Source organism: Mus caroli, chromosome 1 (assembly GCF_900094665.2).
Source record: "Mus caroli chromosome 1, CAROLI_EIJ_v1.1, whole genome shotgun sequence".
NCBI classification, from domain to species: Eukaryota; Metazoa; Chordata; class Mammalia; order Rodentia; family Muridae; genus Mus; species Mus caroli.
This window is the reverse complement of record NC_034570.1, coordinates 150,233,479-150,251,032: the sequence shown is the minus strand read 5'-3', so window position 1 is coordinate 150,251,032 and position 17,554 is coordinate 150,233,479. Positions and strand designations below refer to the sequence as shown.

The 17,554-nt window shown below is 44.1% G+C and overlaps 1 protein-coding gene across 4 annotated transcripts in view; it reads right to left on the bottom strand.

The window, feature by feature from the left end:
- Tnr (tenascin R) overlaps positions 1 to 17,554 on the bottom strand; it is a 410,298-nt gene that overhangs the window by 318,668 nt on the left and 74,076 nt on the right. Inside the window, exon 1 of one of the 4 annotated variants that reach the window (XM_029479714.1) lies at positions 15,652 to 15,687. The exons of the other annotated variants lie outside the window; for them this stretch is intronic. The gene's annotated coding sequence lies outside the window, so the exon portion shown is untranslated. Of the gene's footprint in view, positions 1 to 15,651; positions 15,688 to 17,554 lie in introns of those variants that run through there. 4 annotated transcript variants of the gene reach the window in all.

Below are 17,554 nucleotides of genomic sequence, written 5' to 3'. Positions count from 1 at the left end.
ATGTGAGGCCAAGGAGGGAGAATAGGGCCAAGGAGGGAGAATAGTGCTTCATCCTGAAATATACCCGAGGTCACTCAGTCAGCTTAACGCAACTCAAGTGCGCTGCCCTCCCCGTCCCCCACAGCTGTCCCCAAATGGTAGCCGATGTTCTGGCACCCTATGTGAGAGATGTGAATGAGCCAGTTGTATTCTTTGCCATTCCAGTGTCTTTTCTCAGCATAGAGAAGGGAGTGCTGTCCTTCTGAGGCCTCAGTATCCAGCCACCCTGACAACCCTCCTGTCAGACCACACCATCAGCTGCTCTTCCTCACACTTGTCTGGTCTCCTTCTAGAAAAACAGACTGTCCTCTGTAGTAGTGAGGCAGAAACGACCTTCCTTTAAGTCTTCCTTTCCCCTCAAGCCCCCAGCCAAGCTCCCCATGTCCTCTGCCTCTGTCATGGCTGCTCTTCACGGGTGCTCAGCCTGAGACTTCAGGACCTTAACCCTTCCCTTTGGTGACCATCCCAGTTTGGCTCTGCCTTTAGACAGCAGTTCCAAATTTCCTCCTTCTCCTCCTCTCCCTTACTGTTACTCTCTGCACACAAAAAAGATACCCAGTAGCTTCAACCTATGCTACCTCAACAGCATCCAAACACCATTCCTGCTATCCTCTGACCCTGGGGGCCCTACTGACTCCCAAGGGCAAGAGGGATTGCACCATAGGCAAAGCCAAGCTACACGATGCCAGAAGTCCTCTGCAGGTTTCCATCATTCCAGATGGAATCCAAGGCCTCCCTGGGCAGGCTTCCAGCTAACCTCTCTTCCAAACTTGCATTTTCCCAGTTGTTCTAGCCTCCTGACTTGCTCTGGTACCCTGCATCTCTCTTCTTGTGGTTATAGAATTGCAGTATCTCCTGTCCCAAACTCCTTCCCAGAGTACCCTCCTTCATAGCCAAGCCTCAACTCAATAATGCTCTCCATAGAAGTCTTTCCTTCTCTTGCTGCTTAAAGGACACCCAGCCCACCACCTGGTATCTCTCCTAATGACACAGTCTGCTGTTTGCTTATCAGCATTCAACACTATTTTGGAATTATCTGACATAATGATGTTATTGTGCTATTTGTTTGTGTGAAGCCCATTCCCTCACCATTCTGTCATGTAAGGGCAGACATCACCTTCGTTTTCTGACTTTACCTCAGAACCAAGGACTGAGCCTTGCATTGGGGCTGTGCCCTCTCCCATGCATATGGCAAGTGGCTCCTCTCATCTCCACAGTGTTCCACACATATGTGGTGGCACACAGCTGTCTGCCCAGCTACCTTGATCACTCTGTGTGTACCTGTGGAGAATTGTCTCTACTTGCATTTGCTATCACTCACCCCCATAGTCCGTGAACACTGTCACACCTCACCCCACACTCACCTAGAAGATGTGGCTCTTCATTTTTCGTAAACTGGTAAAATATTATGACTTTCCCCTGTTAATATATTAAGATGATTAAGGATTAATATCAAAAACAAATAGAGAAATGCAGGAAGAAGTCAAGTAGAGCCTCTCAAACTGCAGTCAACAGAACCCTGGGGAGTTTTAAACTTTATGCTTTCATTTTGAGATCACTCTTTTAAAAGTAGTTAACAAAAAAGGGTACATTGCTTTATCAAATTGGCCACACCATAGCTAAGTACTCACAGTGACTGTAATGCCTATACTGTATTATTGCTCCACAACTTTAGCCACAAAGAAGCTAAGATTATGTGATAAACTAAGAAAGCTGCAAGAGACCTGACACCAGAAAGCTAGGACACCTCCTCTCTACCCTTCCCCACCTTTACCCCATCCTCACCCCATTATTACCCCTCCCCCACCTCATTATTATCCCTCCTCTCTCAATAAGACCTCTGCCCCATCTTTCCCCAATCACATTTCTAAGTTCCCCTCAGCAATCAGAAGAGGAAGTTGAGACCCTTAGTATCGAAAGACCCAGTCATTGGAAAAGGGCTGTCATCCAGGCAGAGAAGATTGAGTGGCAAATAAAGAGGATCAGATCCAGAGAGGAACTAGAGAATATTTTCCTTAAGAAGAAACATCCAAGCAAATATGTATGCATAATATATGTATAAGAAAAATAAGATGTTTCAAATAAAATTGAAAATACTAGATAGAACTGATCTCTCTCTCTTTCTCTTTCTGGATGTGTGTGTGTATGCATGTGTGTGTTTCAGATACTGAAAGAGATAATTGGGGCACTTCAGTCCTAGACTTGAAGGTAAATGTTCATGTTATAATGTCTGCATTGTAAAAGTTGTTCTGGAAAGTAGAACAGGAGAGATAGCCAATTTTATTTCAGAAAGCTGATATTATTGTGAGCTTCAAATAAAGTAAAGAGAATGGCAGGGACAAATCCAAACAGATTCATTATGTTTGACACATATAGAAACAAAACTGCTAGGAGAAATAGTAGTTATTGAAATACAATGATGAATTGAAAGATTACCACCAAGTAAGAGTTAACACATGAAGAAAGTATTTAAACATCAGAGGATCTGCTTCAAGTCACTGATGATGGATGAAAGAATAATTGTACTAATATTTTAATATGGTAAAAGTATTTGCAGAAGCATACATATCCTTATTTAAAAATAATTTAAAATATAAGAACAGAACTTTCTCAGGCTGCTAGAGCTGAATACTAAAAGGCTGGAGACATTTAGTGCCCGTAAGTAAATAGATTACTTTATATTTCTGAATGAGAGCATATTTATCTGAGTCAGAGAAAAGAATTTTTGAACAAGATTTGAGTGGGACAAGGAACAAGATGAAAAATTAATAGATTCAATTACATCAAAATTAAAAATCGCTCCTCACTGGTGGCCATGATGAGTGAAATTCACAAAGAGGTCAGGAGCACAGCAATAAATTTTTTCAATTTATAAAAGCAGCAAGAAGCGAACATCTGCATTAATAAATAATTCCTGCCAATTAGCAGAAAGGAACGCTAACAGAAAAGTAGGCAAAAACCTGTGGGTAGAGAATTCACTGCAGGAGAAAACAAACAGGCTAGCATGGGCTTCAAAGATAGTGAACCCCATTATGGATTTTTAAAATGCCAATTAAAACAGTGAGCTAATACTGCACACCTATCAAGTCGGCAAACATTTTAGAGCACTAGACACTGTTTGGTTGGGAAGCAGGGAAAGGGGGACAAATGTAATGCTACACGTTCTGCTGCTGCGAGTGCAAATGTGCATCCTCACTCCGGAGCACAGGTGCATTGAAGGCTCTATGTACAGGTGTTCGAGGACCACCCGGCCCATTCTGGAGACACACTTGAGGGAAACACTCACCTGGATCTACAAGGACACTTATAGAACTCTATTTGTGACAGCCAGAAACTGGAAGGAACCTAGGTGCCTTATGATATGATGCTCCGTCACCAGTGGCCTCTTGTCCTCCTCTCACAAGGTCAACCCTCAGCCGCGCTCCATGACCTCTTCAATTCAGTAACTCTCACGCTGCCTGGGTTAGTAATACTCAGTAGCATAGTTAATTCTGGAAAACATGGCAGTCCATGGAAAACGTGAGAGGCAGCATGCACTCTATCCATCTCTCAATGTATAGAGCAACTAAAACCAAGCCACAAAACACTGCACATATTTATTTTTGCAATAAATTTATAAAAGATGTCTGAGAACCTACAGTCAAGCTAGAGCAAGCGGGCATGGGAGGAATGCTGGGGAGGCGGAGAGCAGGGAGCAGAAGAGAAAATTGAAATAGACAAGCACAGGAGAGTCATTGGCTATGGGTGAGTGAGGATAGTCTGCCATGATTTGAGAAATGTAATTAATTCGATTTTTATAGCTTGAGTTTGCAGAAAAAGACACATGTGCTGGAGACACTGGGCCACTCTATAGCAGTTACGGGCTCTCTGGGAGGGAAAAGAATTGGCATTGTGTTACTCCATAGTCAGCCTTGCCACTCACTTTGCATGCAAACATTTATTCTGAGAAAGATAAGGAAATACCAAATTAAACTGACGTGATTAAGTTGAAGGTAGGCCTTTTTTTTTCCTGTCTTGATTTAATTGATAAATTTGCCTTTGCTTTATAATTACACAAGATTTCCGAGCACCGGGGATGTGTACCTGATTTTCTGTTCATAAGAACGTAAGCTTCCTTGATCACAAGAATACTCTAAATGCTGAGTCACTCAGAATATTTTTCCATGGGGATTTCTTTTCATTATTACCTTGTGTCAAATGCTGCTTCGGAAGCCAAATTTTAGTGCCCCTAGGGGCTTGAGTGATGTCTTCAGGCAAGCTGGTTTGATGCCCCCAAATGTGCAGATAAGCCTCTTGTTCCTTCCATACATGAGAATATTTCTTCAAATTCTCCCAAATCCTTCTTGCATATTGCTTTGCATGACTCTAAGACACCCAATTTGATTTGTTCATGTAAACGTTTGTTTTGTTTTTGTTTTTGTTTTCAAATGGAATTATTCAAAGGCAACATGCAGAAACTTGGGGATATATAAAAAAAAAACAAAAAACCAAAAACCAAACATCTAAAAGTAGCTTAGCAGTGGACAACAGAGAATGAATACATGCAGAAAAAATAGAAGGATTTTATTAAGTGGTTTGTCTGGGGAATGAGTGCTGTGTGGCCTGTCTAAACCTCTATGGGATATTGCCTTTTTTTTTCAATCATTCATGGAGGAATATTGCTGTCTCGCATTGAGTCTCCTGACTTTGTGGGAGCACTCAGTTTCCACGTTGCTGCAGTGAGGACTATCACATGCTACACAGACCCCAAGGACCAGTAAAAGTGAACCATTCCACATTCACTCTCTATGGGTTCATCCCTCCTTGGAAATACTACCTCCTTCTTCCTATCTAGCTTCTATCTGTCAAACAAGATTTAACTTTATCTCCATGAATTTCTTCAACCATCTCCACAAAAGCATTCTTTATTCCACTGAGCATGTGGGACTTCCTTCTTTACTCCTCAGCCTGTTTGACACTAATGATTGGTTTAGGGCAGCAGTACATTGGTACTGCATGAGTGCTATCCCTTGCAAGTCAGGGATGGTGGCACACCCATTGTCCCAGCCTATATACCCATGTACATGAAACTCATTATAGGCACAAATGGCCCATGAAATAAATTAAACTAAAACTCTCTCTCTGTCTCTCTCTCTTTATCTCTCTGTCTCTCTCTCTCTCTCTCTCTCTCTCTCTCTCTCTCTCTCTCTCTCTCCTGTCTCTTTTAAATTGTCAAATCTCTGCACCTTCCCCTGGAACATTAATTCCTTACTGGAGCCCCATGTTTTCTCATTCATTCATCCCATGTCCAACTCTACAACAATAACCACAAAACATTTAATTTTTGTAAGAAGACCAATAGCATTGTTGTCACTTTTTTGCAAATAAACCAATGATCAGAGAGGCTAAAAGCTATTACTCAGAAAGTCATTGGCATGAACTGAGACTCAAACCCAGCTCTGCCTAGTTCTTCATTCAGTTCTCCTATCACCACCACCACAATAGACAAAAGAGAATGATGCAATGAATTCTGTGGGAATCGTCAAGGTCTTGGTCCACCTCAAAAAATACGGGGTATGTGCAATAAGCCCCTGGAACACTGTGAAGGTATATTATCCGTGTAACTATTATAATGGTTGTAATTACCACTGCATCTCCCATTACTGTTAGCAAGGACCCAGCCTGACCTCTCTTGATAAGTTGTTCTAGCCATTCTGTACATAGGGCCCAATGCTCTAACCTGTAAAAAAAAAAAAAAAAAAGAGGGGGCAGGGAGATCTTGGAGGTTGGTCATCCTGAGAAGGAATCTCATCAAGTTCAGGAAAGGAAGAGTAATGGTGACTCCTGTTGTGGGAAGCCCTGTATGATTATGCCAGCTGTTTTATCCACAGGTTTAGGCATGAGGGTCAAGTTCTCCAATCGTCAGGGCTCTATAACTAATCCATTGTGTCTTATACAGGAGGGTACCTCTCAGAGGAAAGAACAGAATCCCACTAATATACCAAACTACAATTCCATTTGCCCAGACAAGACTGATTTTCAAAATTTGTCCTCACAGGGAGAGAGCAAGAAGAAAGTCGAATTTCCCCCTCTCCCCCAACCCTCATCAGCACACCAAGCTCTGTCGGCCCTGAATGAACCCTGAGGTGAGCACAGACCCACAATGACCTTGCCTGTATGGTAAGGCAGGCAGAAAAACCTCTGCCAGCTAATATAGGGCAGTCATCAGCTGTCAGACAAAAATATTTGTCAGTTCCTGCTGACCGGAGCTGGGTTGGAACCAGTGGCCCCACTGTACAAATCTCCTGACCCCATTAAGGCAGCCAGCATAGCACAGCCTTGTTCCTGGTGATGGCTAGTCCCCATGCTGATACCACTTGTGCTTGGGACTCACAGAAACCTGGGTAGGCTTGGATCCCCCAACGGATCCATTCTACCACCTGTGTGTTCTCTTGTTCCCATTCGCCTGGTCTAGGGATAAGAACATCACCAGATGAAATGAAATCAGTGCACATAGTGTGACAGCCCTACCCTGGGAGCTGGCAAAGGTGAGGTGAGGTCAATGCAGGTATGTGGCATTTCCCAAGGTGCGGGGCATTTTTCAAATAAGGCTGTATATGGCTGTGTATATGGTGTGTGTTATGTGCAGTGCACGTGCTTAGCACTGTATGTGTATGTGGTTGTGGTCATCTATAACAGGATGTGGGCATGATTGTGCATGCCTATAGTTATGGGTATAGTTATGGGATGTCTTTGTTGGGTTTGTTCTAGGGAGCTAGGTGTGAGAGTGAGGTAGAGAGGCAGGACATGTGATGAAGGCCAGAAAGAGGCAGGCACAGGAAGGAGGAAGAAGGACACTAATAAAGGATGGAAAGATAACGTGAAGGGGAAAATTACTCTATAGGAATGATGGATCTTAGAAGCAGACATCTACTGGAACACTTAAGTAGATGGATGCATTGAAGGTCCCGTTGCTGACCGAGGTTAATGAATGGGAGAGAAAGCAGCAGCTGCTGCTGCAGCAGAAGGCATTCAGAAAGCATGGGCTGTGACAGATGATAAGCCCCCACTTCAGCCCCAGTCAAGCCAGCAGCCCCACTCATAATCAGGACTCAGTTCCTTCTAGCCCGGCTCTCTGGTCTATCAGTGTGAGCATCTGCTGCATCAGGCACAGGACAGGGAGGAAGGATGCACTATTTCCTTCTGCCTTAATGGGTAGGAGAAGTGATGCAAATGAGCTGGGTCTATCCACTCCATTGCCCTGAGGACAAGAAGGGAGTGGATGTAAGAAATGACAACTTAGAAGGCAAGGCAAGCCTACAGGTGGGTACACAGCCCCTGTGCTCTGCATAGACTGCTGAGAGGGTCCAGAGTAGCCTGCCCTGAGAAGGAAGTAAAACCCTATCCTTGATACCCCACCTGCGGTGCAACTGCCCAGTCCTGGACAGCAAAGTCCTGGCTGGAAACATTGAAGACCCTCTTTCAAATAATGATACCATTCTCAAGTGTTCCCGGGGGTTAGGACTTCTTCAGTGCCTAAGAGTTGGCAGCCCCTCTTCCCTCCTGCTCTCTTCAGTTGTTTACAGCACTCAAACCTTTGACTGGGTCACACACACTTTGTGATAAACACATCCCCATTGATTCCTTAAAAGCAGAGGTTCAGAAACAGGGAATTCTCTCCTCTCCACAATCAATAGGAAAAGATAGAATTTCTCTTTCACTCCCTTGCCAATCCCCGGAGCCCATTTTGAGAACTTGAACTAGAGAGGAGGAGGAGAGAGAAGAATGATAACAAATTCAAAATGTGGACCAGACGTACAATTTCTGGTTTTCACATAGATTTTTTTTTTTCAAAATCTCTGAACCCAACCAGACTGCAATAAGGTGGGTACCAAATGTCTGGGGAGAGATTCTCAAACAAATCCATACTTGTCAGGTTGGGAGAGGGAGGGAAGAAAGAGGACAGTATAGAAGTCTCTGCCTCTACACTTCCTTTATACAATTTTCAGAGTGCTGGGAATTTCAGGCAACCAGAAGCCCTAACCAGTGTTATAGGCCTCTGCTGGGCAGGACTCAGGAGGCAAAATAAGATGAGCCTCCCCCTCCACCCCCAATAAAAATCAGGTTCCCAGGAGGCCTGAGATTGCAGAAACCCAGATCAGAAAGTGCCAAGCATCTGGGGTAAGGAAAGAATGAAACCTAAACTTACTGAAAAAGACCCTCTTCAGTCTAGTAGAGACAGAAGAAAAGGCCAAGGAGTCTGTCAAGAAAAGTAACTAGGCAGAAGCCATGTTCTGGGCCTCATGTGCTGTGAGGATGGGGAGGAGGGGCAGAGAGGCTCCTAGTCTCTGCTTCTCTCTTGATGGAGCACGTTAACTCATTAAACACCTCCCTTCAATACTCTCAGGGAATAAAACCCTTTAGAGGAAACAAGGAAAGACAGCATAGAACCCTCTTGGCAAAAGCTTCAGGAGACAGAACTTGTGAAGAAGGCAAAGAGATGAGAAGAGGACCGTTCCCTTCATGCACTGCAGTCAGATGGGCCGTGTTCTCTGGTTTACTCTCATCACAGACATTTTGAGGGACAGAGGAGCTGAAATGAATAGGCCCACAAGCTCTGCTCCCACAGAAAGCTTCCCTTTGACCCCAGAGACCTGGGTGCCTCACAGAGACCACAACTGCAAAAAGCCTAGGTTTGCAGAACCTGGCAGCTGGCAATGTCCTGGAAGGAAGGGTAGAGAGAAGTAGCCGGGTGCTAGGAAAACACAGGTGTTCACGTAATTGGGTAATTTTGATGGTTTTGTCTTTCCTTCATCAGTAATATTAACTTGTCATGGTAAATTTTTTCTACAGTTAATTTTAAAGATATATCTGTGGTGAGTGCCAGAAAATTAAGGATCCCTGTCCCAGACACTCATTGTTTGCCAGAGAAATGTTTCTCCCAACAGCAACAACCTAAGTGACTTCCAGAAACTCACACCAATCTCTTCCAACTCAGTTTCCATGCCTTTACAATGAGGGCACTGAATTAGCCCAAGGCTCTGAAGAAAGCTATATGAGATGTGACTCAGAAGTCCTGACCAAAGAAAGACTGGCATTTGCCAATGAGCTGTTTCTTTGGTTCTTACAGTGCTCAGGTCAGCACAGGAACTGAGCATAGCTCCCTCGAGTCCCATGGAAATGTGACCATCCAACCAGCAGAAAGAGACCTATAGGACAGAATGTACATTTCCTTATTGTCAGTGACCAGTTGAATCTTTTCATTTTCATATACCCCAGTCTCTCCATCAGTAACAGACTTTGTTTACCCCTGGGATCTCCATGCGTAACAAGTGAGGATGGTTATCGAAGGTCTTTAAGAAGCATGGGCCTTCATCATTTTTTTTCATTGAGTATTTACGTAAATCACCAAAAAATTCCCAGTTATAATCATAGACAGTGGGAAGGAGGGAGAGAGAGAGAAGAAGGGGGGATGGAGGAAGGGAAGGAGTGAAGGGGAAGGCCCCAGTTCCTCAGAGTATGGAGCATTTGTTAGATTGGACCTGACAGAGATTAGAGAGGTTTTAGAGATTAGAGAGGCAAGCAATGGAACAGTTGAGGCACAGAAGCAGAAGAGAGGACCAGCAAAATTAGAAGATTAGAGCAAGAGATGGAAAAAGGCAGTGGTGGCCAAAAGAACACACACACACATGTATGTATGTATGTATGTATGTATGTATGTATGTATGTATGTATGTGTATATGTGTATATGTGTATATATATTGTATATATTGAATATATACTATATTTATTATGTTGGTCGTACTAGCTTGTCATCACAGCACTTAGTCCAGAAAGTCAGGATGTCTGAGAGCATTTTCTGTGGCAGTGTCTCCAGTGATTTGTTTATCCCACTGTCACCAGCATTCTTCACAGAGCCCCTGCTCTCCACCAGCTTCACAGTATCCCAAGAATCTCAATCAATATCAAGAGTAGAGGCTTCAGAGCCATTGTGGAAGGAACCACCTGCACAGAGGTGCTAAATTTGCAATCATAAAAAGTAAATCTGGACCACACCGGCCTCAACTGACTTGAGGAGTAAGAGATAGCGAGCCATTTCACTGGCCCTATCTGAATCCCTGATCCTTGGGCTTTGAGGAATGGCAAAGTAAAAGGTTGCTTTCAGTGGCTTTATGGTGGTGTGATAAATAGTGAGACAGGAAGTCAAAACTGGGGTGGGGCATCCAAGTGACACTTTATTCCAAGGACATTCTAGGACAGCTCTACTGAGGGAGGTTTCTAGAATTCCTTCTCACCTGGTCTTGCACTGTGCCTCCAACTCCACCCAAGGCCAGCACAGTGGAAGTAAAGTAAATGCCTTCCCTTAGCAAAGCATTGGGATACAAATCCCCAACCAATGAAGGAAACTTTAAAGAGATTAAGGCTGCATCCATGATCATGCATACATGTCTCTCTCCCTTCAAGAACCTTCTCTTCTGACTTTGATCTTTCTCTTCTCTTCTATATTTACTGTCTCTATCCTTCCTCTCTCCTATTTCCCTCCCTCCATGACTCATTCCAATCATTTTATCGGACTTTGGATTCCATTCTCACTTCTTTGTACCTCTTCCTACCATCCGGTTCTAGGCATCTCAGCTGAGCATCCTCTCAGAGCAGGTGCAATGTCCTCTATTGCCATTCTCTGGCCAGGAGCGGATGATAAATTCGATGTTCATAAACTTATGAGCATGCAAAGTTAATCTATCTGCAATCTGCAAGGGGAAATTACAATTTTCATCCCCAGACCCAATACCACTTAACACGAAGGTGAGTGTTTAGAGGAATATGCCTGTTCCTATGTTTTAAGGAACAAATCAGGGTTAGAGCATAGAGATTACAATCAGAAACCACAGATGAGCAAGGAGAGGATGCATATTTGGGTCTTGAATATTTAGGATAGTGTCAGATATCCAGGTTTGGGCAAGAATGACCAAGGCAATAAATCATGATATTTAATAGGTCTTGTGCTCACCACATAGCTCTGCCAGAGTGTGTGTCTTATTTCCTATGTATCTTATTTCTTTCTGTGATGTGATGATCTCTTTTGATTGCCCCCTGCTTTGACATAACCTTCTTACCCCCAGACACTACCATGACTCATCTCTTTCATTAAGCCTGGCAGATGCCCATTGCTCTGAGTATCTCCAGACCACAATATAGATCCTGATAATTTACTGCCCTGTCTTCTAGACTTGTCTTCTTATCTTCCAGAAAGGAATCAGACAGGCTAAGTGCTTCTTTTGTACCTGTTCAGAGTCAGACTTGGTATGAGCATCTGACAGATGGCTAACACTGTGTGATGGATGGATGGATTTGAATCTCATGCTAACTGGTATATAAGGCAGGAGTGGGTGTCTTCTTTCTGCTGTCACAATGATGTCAAACTTAGTAGTGTTGCAAGGAATCATTGGCCTGTCCTCTGGACCCAGGAAGTATACATTTCACCTATGCTTCAGGATGCTCTGCCATCTGAGTATGGAGAAGAGAGTGGGTTCTTGTGGGTGTCTTGTGAGCAGAGGCTGGACCTTCTTTGATGGAGGACAAAGACATGGCTGCTCCTGCCCTGGGGAAGAAGTTTGGCTGGCCTGAGAGGTCACTTCTAAGCTTCAGTAGCTATCTGATGATCAGTTAACTTCTTTGACTTGTTTTTCTTCTTGGCAGCCAGCCTTCCCATGTTTGAAGGTCCCGTGACTTAGAATCCTGTCTGTGTGTCCTGAGTCAGGCACACAGGTCCCAAGGATGGCTTTGTTTTCAATGGCAGTAACAAAATATTTGCCAAAAGCAACTTGAAAACACAAGAGTGAACAGCAGTTCAACTTGAGGGTAATGACCCCTTTGGCGATCCAATGACTTTATTCTAAGAATTGCGTAAGACCATCCATCAGAAAACACAGCTATTTACATTATGATTCATAATAGTAGCAAAATTACAGTTATGAAATGTTAAAGAAAATAACTTTGTTGTTGGGGGTCACCACAACAGGAGGAACTATATTAAAGGGTTGTAGCATCAAAAAGGTTGAGACCCACTGATTTAGGCTCAGTTCAAGGGTGCAGTCCATCAGGCAAGGAAATGTACAATATTAGGCATCTGAGGTTTCTGGACACAGACCATAGTCAAGACACAGACAGAAATAAGTGCTGTTGTTCTATTTGCTTTTTTCTTCTTTCTCAGCCCAAGACCAGAATGCACAGGATGGTTAGACTCAAGGTGGGTCTTCCCTTTTATGTAAAAATATTCCAGAAACTTCCTCATAAACACACTTTCAAAGTATGGCCAAGGGATTAGTAGCATTGGCACCAGTAGACTTTGTTAGAAATGTAGAAGCTCAAGCTGTGAATGATGGCTCCTGTATGTAAGCCAAGCTTTCAAGAGGCTGAGGTCAGAGCACTGATCATGTGTTCAAGGTCAGACTGAGAAGGGAGACTCAGGCTCCACCCAGTGCTATATATTGAGATTCTGTCTCAAGGAAACAGAAGAAAATGAAGGATGATGGGAAAGGAGGAAGAGGAAGAAGGGGAAGAAAAAGAAAAGAAGGAAGAGAAATGGGACAAACAGGAGGAGGAAGGGTAGAAGGAGGTGGAGACTCTTCATCCTAACTCTAGACCTATTGGATCTGAAGTTGCATGCATAATGGGCTCTCCCAGTGATATCTAGTCCCTTCCTTCCCATCTGAGAAGCTCTGGGATAATCAATGGATTTCAATCAGCTTTAATAGGAGCGGATTCTGAATTCTCCCCTGTAGGGATGTGGGTTAGGTGCATCCTACATACCATGTACCAAAGAAATCTGTATGAGTGACATTACCTATTGTGCTTGGCCCATTAGAAGTGGCACTATTAATAGGTGTGGCCTTGTGGATGAAGTGTGTCACTGTGGGAGTGGGCTTTGAGGTTCTTTGCTCAGGCTCTGGTCAGTGCAGAAGGTACCCTCCTCCTGGATGCCTGCATAATTGAATCTCCTCCTCAACTGCTTGAGAGTAGAAAGTGGAAGAGGCAAATTATGCTTTCTGATCAAGATGTAGAACTCTCAGCTCCTCCAGAACCATGTCTGCCTGCATGCTGCCATGCTTCCCACCATGATGATAATGGACTGAACCTCTGAAACTGTAAGCCAGCCCCAATTAAATGTTTTCCTTTATAAGTGTTGCCTTGGTTATGATGTCTCTTCACAGGAATAGAATCCCTAACTAAGATACCTATAAGCATCCTGTCTGAGGAAAGAATCCAGGATGAGAGACACAGGGTAAGGAAGCAGGGGTCCTATGCCCTTTGATGGACTTCTAAGCAGTCATATGATTTTGATGGTACTTGTTTGAGGAGAAATGTCTTCTGTTGTGGGCAGCCCAGTGCTGTTCTTTGACAACTGTCATGGGTCCTTCAATGCCGCCCACATATGCAGCATTGTGTCCCCACAACAAGGAGGTGATGTCCTTTAACCATGCCTATCTGAATCTAACTTTCCAGGTCCCAGGATACAATCCATTCTGGCAAGAGTAGAATGCCTCAACTGCTTGAGAGTAGAAAGTGGAAGAGGCAAATTATGCTGAGAGTCACTTGGCATCTCAAAAGAAGCCAGAGGGTAGCACTGGATGCTACTCTAACAGGCGAAAGAATTGTTTGTTATGTTTTGTTTTGAATACCTGCAATGACTAGCACCATGTAAATAGTACATATATCCTCTCTGATGATAGCAACAGTTCTACAAGGCACAGGCATAGCCTCCCTTTTAAGAATGAGCAAGCAGAAAGAAGCAAGTGGCTTATGTGAGTTCCATTGCATGGTGAGAGGTGAGGCTGCACTCTGACCTGCTTTCTTGCAATCTTGTGGTCTCCTGTGGCCCCGTGTCTCCTTGCCAGCAGCACAGATGCTCTGGGATGGCAGTTCACTTGCACAAGTCCAAGGCTTCAGGCCTCTGCAGCGGAGAAGGCTTCAGAGCTGAGTAAGGTCTACACTGGGAATCACTGCTGGCCAAGATTGCCCCAGAGTCATCAGATCCCCATCTCATCAGAAGCCTGAGCATCTGCTCCTGCCTTGGTTTCCCCCATATTGTCCCAGCAGGCAGCAGTAAGTGATAATGAATTATCTCACCAGGGGCCGAGAGTGATGAAGAGATAATGAGAGCAGAGCAGATGAAAAATAAAGTGGAGTAACCACCATAATTACAGCTTCTGCAGAGACCTCCCTCCTCCCCTGTAATAGAGAACAAAACAAATTCCCCAGAAGCCCATAGTCAAACATAGAGCCTGGCTGGCAGTAGGGTGGATGGAAGCCAATGAATAGGACCCCTAAAGTCTATCCAACTCCAGGCCTGGGTCTTCTCTGAACCATATGCCACGGGCCACAAGAAACAGGTCAGCAGTGCAATCAGCAACAATGTGAGGTGACTTTAGAGCTCCTCCTTCCCCCCCTCCACACAATGCACTGCTCAGGGATAAACCACATTTTAGTAAAATTGTACATGCTTCCGTCAAGAGCATGTAATTACCCAGGTGGGTGTTTTCCAGGGGAAACTTGAGTTAAATGATTTTTAAAAAATAAAAAAAGTCTCTACACAAGTACAAATATTAGCAACCACCAACCAGGCTGGGATTTCTGGTGAATGACCAGTAATGTTGAGAGAAACATTAGAGCCGTCAGATGTAAGGTCATAGAGCTGGTTGTGAAGAGAAGTCTTGGTGGTAAACAAGGAGAGAGAAGTTGGGGGGTGCTTAAGCACAGCAGTGCAAGGTGTCCTCCTCAGATTCTCAGAAACCTCCTTGGCTTCTGAGAATCTTCAAGTCCAGAGCAGCTACCAACAGCCTACACTTTGTGGAAGGAATGTGTCAGAGCAGGACAGGGCCCCTGTTCTCCCTATGGAATTCTGCAGTATTCCTCTCTATATTTATAGCTTGCAGTACAACCATTCTCTCTGCCTGGATTCCATAGCCATCTTCTCTCCTTTGTGGCTAGCCAACAGTTAATGGTCTACTCTGAGTTTGCAAAGTCTAGAGAATGTCCTCACAGGCACCAGATTGGGGTCATGAAATTCATTTCACTCACACTATGACCTCTGCCACTGCAGTATTTCTTGCCTTCTGGGGCACAAAGCTGGTTGCTTCATTAACCCCTGAGATCTGTCAAAGCCTGTCTGGGGATTGAAATAATGCATGGATCTAGTCGTGTGGCACCGGAGAACTCAGATCCAGGACACAAAGCCAGGTGAGAGAAAGCTACTGAGATGTGGCTGCTCTTGCCACCTACATTAGGGCACAAGAAAGGACACCAAAGAAATGGGTAGCATTTGGGAACTGAGGGAAGAGAAGCATTTTATCCCAAGCTAAAGAAATGAGCTGTTAGCCTTGCCTAGTAGTTCTTAATTCACTTCTCAGCTACCATTAATTGTACATTGTAACACATGTTAGACTCAGTGCTACACAGGAATGAGAAACTATATGCAAGGTGACCATGCTAAGGGATGGAGACCAGCATGCCAGGGTGAAGGGGAGAGACATGGAGTAATATCTAGAAAACCTTGGTTCCAGAGACATGCACATGGAAAGAGTACAATTATGCTAAAGTTTAAAATTGAAGTTAGTGAAGAAAGACAGTACCATATTCAGGAAGGCACGTGGTTTCAGATGAATAGAGAAAAGGGTTGGAGTCACAGTTCATCACAGGCCTGTGTGCAAGGCTCAGGATTTTAATGGCATTCTGGAATCTATGGGGTGGGGAAGACAGGGAAATATGATTATGGTCCAATTCAGAATCAAATTTACATCTAGTGATTTTCATCCTGATAGTACTCTCTTTGGTGTTAGATTAGAAGGACATGAGTTCAAGACTGCTAAAGTAATTCAGGGAAAATACAACGATGGTTATAACTAAGGCCATGGATGGAGATGAGGAGAAGAGAATAGGATGGGAGCTGAGAAGGAAGAGGAAGGAGGTTGTAGGTACTGAACACCTACTGGCATCAAGAGAGAGAATGAATGACTCAGGTTTGTAGGTTGGGTCCAGATACCTGGGGAAAGTGAAGGTTTGGGGGGAAGCTGAGCAGTTCACTGTGGACATGTTGGCTTTGAGTTTTGAGGATCCTGTGGTCATTCAGGTAGGGGAATCCACAGAATTCTTCCTTTGTTCCTAGTCACTAGGAACCTAGAAGGAGCAAGAACAAATCCCATCTAGGTCAGCCACTTGGTGGAAAGCTGGCCATGTGGAGCAGAGTGAAGGTGTCGCACCCAGTCTCATTTATGCATAGGCAGTAGCTACTTAACATCCCAGGAACTTCTATCACAGTGCCAAGACACCTGAATGCATATACACAACTCTATCACACCCAATGAGATAAGGCTGCCAAATAGAATACGGGACATCCAGTTAACTTGTCATCCCATATAACCAATATGTTTTAGTATAACTATGTCCCAAGGAGTGAACAGGATATATTTATACTGAAAACGTAATAGCTAAACCCAGAGGGAATAGAGCAAGGTCCACCTTAGGTCCTGGTTATATTAAGCTCAGAATATTGTACTTGCTAGTAGGAAATAATGCCTTGAGTAACTAACTGGATCTGAGAGCCCTGTCTGTGCCCCTGCTTATCCAAAGAAGCTCTGTGAATTAGGGCTCTCTGTATGCAGTGGTGTGGGGGGTGGGGTGGGAAGGAATGCTGACCTTCCCATGAAGGGTACAGGTTTGGCTCTTGCAGAGGAGCTGGCTCGTTGTAGACAGTAGACAGCCAACAAATGTTTGGATAAAGAAACAGATGGAGTGATACAGATTCAGTTGCTACTTCCTCGTGGGTACAATAAAACCTTCTTTCCAGACATATTGTGAAGACCAAATGAAATACGTTGAGTAAAGTGCCAAACACAGGCGCTTGCTTGTGCCTAGCCTGCCTTACCTGCTTTGGTCCTTAATGTGTCCACCTTTGACCAACACTGACAAGGGAGACTCTCACAAATAAGGCATTTTGACTTAGGGTCTTATCCTCAGGAGGAAAAATGATGACATTAACAATGTTATTATTTTTGGCTTTGTAGTTATTGTTTTGTTTTGCTTTGTATTGTTTTTGAAATAGAGTCTCCTGTAGTTCAGGCTGACCTTGAACTTCTTATGCAGCCACTGCTGGCCTTGAACTCCTGATTCCCCTGTCTCTGCCTGTTAAGTACTAGGATTGCAGTTGCATGTCACCAAACCTCAGTTATCAATTTTATTTTATTTTCTAAATGTAGCATAGAGAAGATGGGACCATCCTAAATGTCACTCTTCTGTCAAACTGATTTTGTCACTTGCTATCCGCTCACTGACAGCCATCAGTCCCTACTAAGGCAGAATCTGCGAGCCAGCTCAGCAAAGATCCCCAGTGCACAAGCTACAAGCCCATGTGGCCTAGAGGTGAATTCTAACAAGGCCAGAGGACACTCCACAGCCCCTTTTCTCAGGAACTGAGAAACTTTCACATTGCTGTCCTTGCCCTGCAACCCTGGGCTCCCAGCATGCTCTGAGCTTGCT